Genomic DNA, 6,494 nt, shown 5'->3' with positions numbered 1-6,494 from the left:
GAAAATCTGATCAGCCTGTTTACATGACAATCGCATTGGCACATATCCGATTTATATCTGATTTATTTCCACATATGAATGAGGCCTGAAACTGATCTCGAAATATCTGAATGCGTGTGTTTTTTTTCCTGTTTACATTGTCATAGAACACATCCGATCTGTGTCACATATGAGCAAAAAATCTGAATTGGGTTACATTTCACTTGTAAACGAGGCCTTCGAGCTGTTACACACTACATGAAAGGTCATTTTCAAAAATCCATAATAGGGGCACTTTAATTTTCCTTGCTTTTATTTTGTGATTATTTTAATTCCTTACTGTGTAAAGCACTTTTAATTGCCGTGTATGACGTGCTATATAAATAAAACTGCCTTGCCTAATGTTGCATCACAATAAATAAATAAAATGGATGTAATTGATTGTGAGAGTGAATAAAGAATATGCTGATGTACATGGACTCAAGTCGCTTTTTTGTAATTTATTAAATTCAATAGCATTCATGTAAAATATAAATAATAAAATAGTGTAAAATGGGCATAATACTGTAAAATGAAATTGCGGTATGGACATCATACTGTAAAATTAAATTGCAGTAAGGGCATCTTACTATAAAATTTAATTGCGGTAAGGGCATCATACTGTAAAATTAAATTGCGGTAAGGGCATCTTACTGTAAAATTAAATTGCGGTAATGGCATCATACCGTAAAACACATTTACAGGTAAGCTACTGTAAAGGGGAACTTACAGTAACTTACTGGCAATAGTGCTGCCAGTAAGTTACCGCAAAAATACGATAAAATGTCTAACAGTGTACAGTTTCCATCGCCTACCAACAGACGAGGAATGCAAAAAAAATGTGGCTGAAAAACCTAAACTTAAAGAGACCACCTAAAACACTGTGGCCTGGTTTCACAGACAGGGCTTATGGCGCTTTTCCACTGCATGGTACGGTACGGCTCGGTTCGGTACGGCACGCTTTGGCGCTTTTCCACTGCATGGTACGGTACGGCTCGGTTCGGTACGGCACGCTTATGGCGCATTTCCACTGCATGGTACGGTACGGCTCGCTTCGGCTCGCTTTAAATGGTACCACCTCTGTTGAGGTTCCAAGCGTACCGTACCGGTACTAAAATGTGACGTGAAAACACTGAAGATCACTGATTGGTCAGACAGAATCGTCACTACCAGTGTCATTGTATTTGCGACACACGAGACCATGCACGAGACAAACCCGCTAGATTTAAATAGCCAGTAGACAACAGCCAACGCTGTAGTGTCTTGCAGTTAAAAAGTTTCTTGTAAACTGTTTCTTGCAGTCAGGGGCGGCGCCGGATAATTTTTAACGCATGTGCTGAGGGCACACACACACATATGTGTGTGTATATATATTATTAATAAATGAGCAAAACTTGGCCACAAAATATTTAATATTCAATTATTTTAATGATCACAATTAAAGTTTTAATTTTATTAAATTGAACAAGCGCAAAATTCAGCATTCAATCAAATATTCAAAAAGACTTAATAATAATAATGTTATTTCTCTCTATAGGCGCGTTTACTACGAATATGGCGATCGTCAACTTCATCTTTGCCATGTACAGACAGAAAACACTATTTTATAAATAAAAATCACTGCACGCGTCCCCGGATTTACAAACGCACATCTTGCTTGTTGCACGCACATTATGTCGAAATAACGAGATATTATGTTGAAATAACATTATTATTATTAAGTCTTTTTGAATATTTGATTGAATGCTGAATTTTGCGCTTGTTCAATTTAATAAAATTAGGCCTATATATAGCCTATATATATATATAGCCTACTATTAATAAATGAGCAAACCTTGGCCACAAAATATTTAATATTCAATTATTTTAATGATCACAATTAAAGTTTTATTTTTATTAAAACGCGTGCACTGATTTTTATTTATAAAATAGTGTTTTCTGTCAGTGTCTGTGCATGGCAAAGATGAAGTTGACGATCGCCATATTCGTAGTAAACGCGCCTATAGAGAGAAATGCACATAATGGATTACATAAGAGAGTAGCCTATTTCTTTTTGTTTTGAATTATTTCGATTAAAGACATTTCAAGCTTTGTGTATTTGAAGATGAGATGCGCTCCAGTTAACGTACAATGCAAGTGACCGCTCGGGCGCCTCAATGATTAAATTGTCTATTTTGCATCTTATTCAATCCAGGCAATTGTTTGATGAAAAAATTATTAAAATTAAGATACAATTTATACAAAACGAAATTCACTTTAAAGAAATGCTTTCTACAAAACAAAACTTAATGAAGTGGTCAAAATTATGTCTGACTCGCTCCATGTCTCTCTACTCGTGCTGTTCACTTTTCATAATCAACATAGGCAGATGGAAAAAAAATAACATAACATTAACTAAATGCGCTTTTTTAATGGCAGTAGTTTAAAACAGTACATTAGGCCTAGACTCTCTATTTGTAAAGATTGCTGCACATTCATTTAATTCTGAATTTTGCACACACAAGTTGAAAGGCATTTGTTCAAATCAAGTTCACGGATAATTGTGCGTGCATTTATTAATCATTATGATACTAAAATCATAAAGTAGGCTATGCTATGTACAAAAAATCAGATGAGCCCAGAATATGAACGCAACGTTTAATTACACGTTAAGAATTTTCCTTCCATATAGTAAACCATTATAAGAACGTTTAATTTAAAAACATCCACATGCCGAGAATCAAGAGCACCATCCCCTGTGTTGTGCGTTTGAAATGTGGCGCGTTTACGATGATGTCATGGCAGTAGAGGCGGCAACTATAACGATCAGTCCCACCCATTTTGAAGCGGTACTAACTGCAATGGAAAAGCAACCGAGCTAAAGCGAACCGAACCGTGCCGTACCGAGTCGAGTCGTACCACGCAGTGGAAAAGCGAAGCGAGCCGAACCGTTCCGCACCGAGTCGAACCGTACCGAGCCGAACCGTGCCGTACCATGCAGTGGAAAAGCGCCATTAGACTAAGCCAGGATTAGACCATATAGATCAATTAGGACATTTAAGTAATTTTTATAAACATGCTTAGAAAAAAAACATTACCGATGTGCATCTTAAAACTAAAAAGGCACTGATATATTTTTAAGATCAGTCAGTGCAAGTTTATTTCAGTGGAAACAGCTCAGACTTACATTTTAGTCTAGGACTAGTCTTAAGCCCTGTCTGTGAAACCAGGGGTGTATGTGTGTTCCTTTAATTTTGTCAACAAAAAACCAACGGAGGAAAACCCACATCCCACTTTGTGGTTGGGCTACGAAAGACCACCAGAAAAGAGACATCGGGTCCTCAAAAGGATTGACAGCAGTGCCACGAGAACATCAGGTATGATTTCAGATGTATGGAGGACACAGCATTGTAGTGCTTGTCCGGTAACGTTAATGGCAACCAGTTAGTTTGACTGCTTTCTGTAAATCTTAAAATGTAAGGCAGCTTATGGCACGGATTGCAGGGCAGTATGTTTACAGTACACAGTTTTTTGAGTGTAGAAAAAACGCTGATGGAGTTTTGATAGAGAGAAACAAGAAACAATTTTTAGTTTCACTGTTATTTATTTAATTAATCAACCTACTAATCTCTGTGTAAAAATAATATGAGGCTGCCATCTTTCTAAAGTCATTTTTACACCCCTGTAAATTGGCTCCTAATCTCAGATTTAAAAAGATTTTTTTGACCCCTCTACAAAATAGTGGATTATTCAGAAAATATACATCTATGACATTTAATATTTTGACTTTAATCACTATTTATGTTTTTGTCTTTCTTCAGAAAAAAATATTAACAAAATCAAAAAATTGAGCCGGGAAGTTTCTGAAATTTGGTTGATTTGACACAGAATGACCCTTCTCAGAAACTAAAGCTAAATTGCATATCATAAAAACTGAATGTGTTAGCAGCACAATCCAATAATGATGAAGTGATTATATCTCTAATGCCCTAATAACTGTGAACTGCATTGTTACCCTCAGATGAGCTTGATGGGTCGGAAGAGATGGATCGAGATGAGGAGCAGGAGCCATGCTCTACATTAAAGCTCTCCTGTGATGCCCAAACACAGTGGTCAGAGCCAGAGATGGAGGACCACACCTATTCAAAAGGGCCAACCATCAACTGCAGAGCGAGCACTACACCATCCCCAGAATTATCATGCCCTGTTGCAGATAGTATTTTGAAGGGTGATGCTGACTCTCTCTTGTATACAGGGATTCCACTCATTGCGTTTCACACCCTTGTAATTGCCTACAACCATTTGCTCCTACTTCTTCATCCATGCCTGTTGTGGACCAAATCCTAATGACCTAATGAAACTAAGGCAAAACTTTGTCATGGCTGATTTAGCACGAAGATTTAAAACGTCGCAAGGTCAGGTCAGCAAGACTGTTGGAATCTGGATAGACATAATGTCTGAACACACCAAGGATCTTGTTATCTGCATGGTTGCCTCGTGAAACAATCAAAGCTATGTTGCCCTAAGCTTTTAAAGAACACTTTTCAAACACAACCTGTGTAATTGACTGCTCAGAGACTGTCTTATAGAAAGCCAAAAACCTGGACTCTAGAAGTGAATCATACAGCCACTACTATGCCAACAACACTGTGAAATATTTAGTGGCAATTTCTCCCTCTGGAATAATCATGTTCATTTCAGATGCTTTTGGTGGCAAATGGAGTGACCGGTACATAACACAGAACTCATGAGGTGATGGGGGATCGTGGTTTCACAATCAGGGATTTGCTGGAGGAGCATAGAGTGAACTTAATCATTCCAGCATTTACACACAAAGGATGCCAGCTGACCAACGAGGAGGTAACGCATACACTGCGCATTGCTCACGCCTGCATTCATGTTGAACGGGCAATAAGGCGTCTGAAGGTGTACAAGATTGTTTCGCAAACAGTGGCAATTAGCTTGAACCCAATAATTTATAAAATGCTCAAGATCTGTGCTGGTCTAGTGAATTTAAGAGGTGAGCTTATTTCAAGTGAAAAGTGAGAACGAGAAGACATTTATTATTGCACTCCAACACACACACACACACACACACACACACACACACACACACACACACACACACACACACACACACACACACACACACACACACACACACTTCACATTTTTTTTATGATACAATGTATTATCTAACTTTTGTATCTAACACATGTAATATACCTTTCTAATGCCTTGTGTTTTTAATACTTTTTTATTTTTTTTATTTTAACTACATTTTTGTTTTCCTATTGATGCTTTCATTCAGTACTCTTGATGTTTGTGGTGTGTACAAGTTATAACACCTTGTATCAGCTTACTGTATTTTCAAAAGATCCAGTTATTTAGGGCAGAGCTTCAATTTCTTTGCAACAAAATCATCCACTAATCTTGGAAGCATGTGTGAAAAATAAAAATTCTGGAGGGGTTTCATGTGTGCATCTGCATATTTTTTGTCAAATGAAATGTCTAACTCCAGGTGCTCAGTTGATGTCCAGATAACCAGCTTGCAGCTCTGCAGCCCCAGGCATATCATTGTCAGATGGATCTGGAAATAAAATGGCTTACATTTTGTTATAATGAGTATCAACAAGTATCTCTCCCATTAGTTCAAAAAAAAATAAAATAAAAAATAAATCACCCACCTGGAGGTAGTGTCCCCTTCGCCCATTGGGAAGGATGAGATACTTCCCATCACTTAAGCATCTGATGTCACCATTTGGCCGACTAAGAAATTCTGCAAGTGACATGGCACTCTTTAGGGGACACTTTATCTCAAGAAGCTGTGTTGAGTCCAAAATTCCATCTGGGCTGGCTCCAAACCAGGGATGGTCAGGACACACCACCAGGCCTTTCCTCTCCACAGTGTGCCCATGAGCCTCCATGAGCTGTATGGCTATGTCCTCATTTTCTTTTCCATATTTAGTTGCAGTATTGCCAGTGAAGGTGGGATGCAAGTGTTCATTCTGGTATTTTTGTGGGTTAGTAGTGCTCCGTTTGGGAGCTCTCTTTGCTGTGCTCGCAGTCAATCGCAGCTTCCTTGCATCATGCCAAAGTTGTGATGCACTCTGTACCTGTGTCTCTTCAGTCAACTTCTCCATCTGAGCAGGGCTTAGTTGAATATAGGTCTCATAAAAAGTGAGACACTTCTTACAGGTTAGTGCTGTTCCATGTTCTGTATCTGGTATCTGTAGATCACACTGGCTCTGAGAAGACTCATTATTCTCTACATCTAATCTGTAACACAGCTGAAGGAGACCATCCGTCTGTAGATTAAATAGTGGGGCCATCACAGAAGAACTGACATAAGTTTTAAATTCTGAGTGATCCTTGAAAAGTTTGGGGGGTGCTTCTGTGGATGACACACTTAAGGGATCTGGTGCTGATGAGCCTGGATGAATGTGGTCTGGTTTATAACGTTTAAAATGAATGTGCTTCAACCTTTTTCTGCTCTA

This window comes from Rutilus rutilus (genome assembly GCF_951802725.1).
Source record: "Rutilus rutilus genome assembly, chromosome: 9".
NCBI lineage: Eukaryota > Metazoa > Chordata > Actinopteri > Cypriniformes > Leuciscidae > Rutilus > Rutilus rutilus.
Note: the sequence above shows the minus strand (reverse complement) of the source record.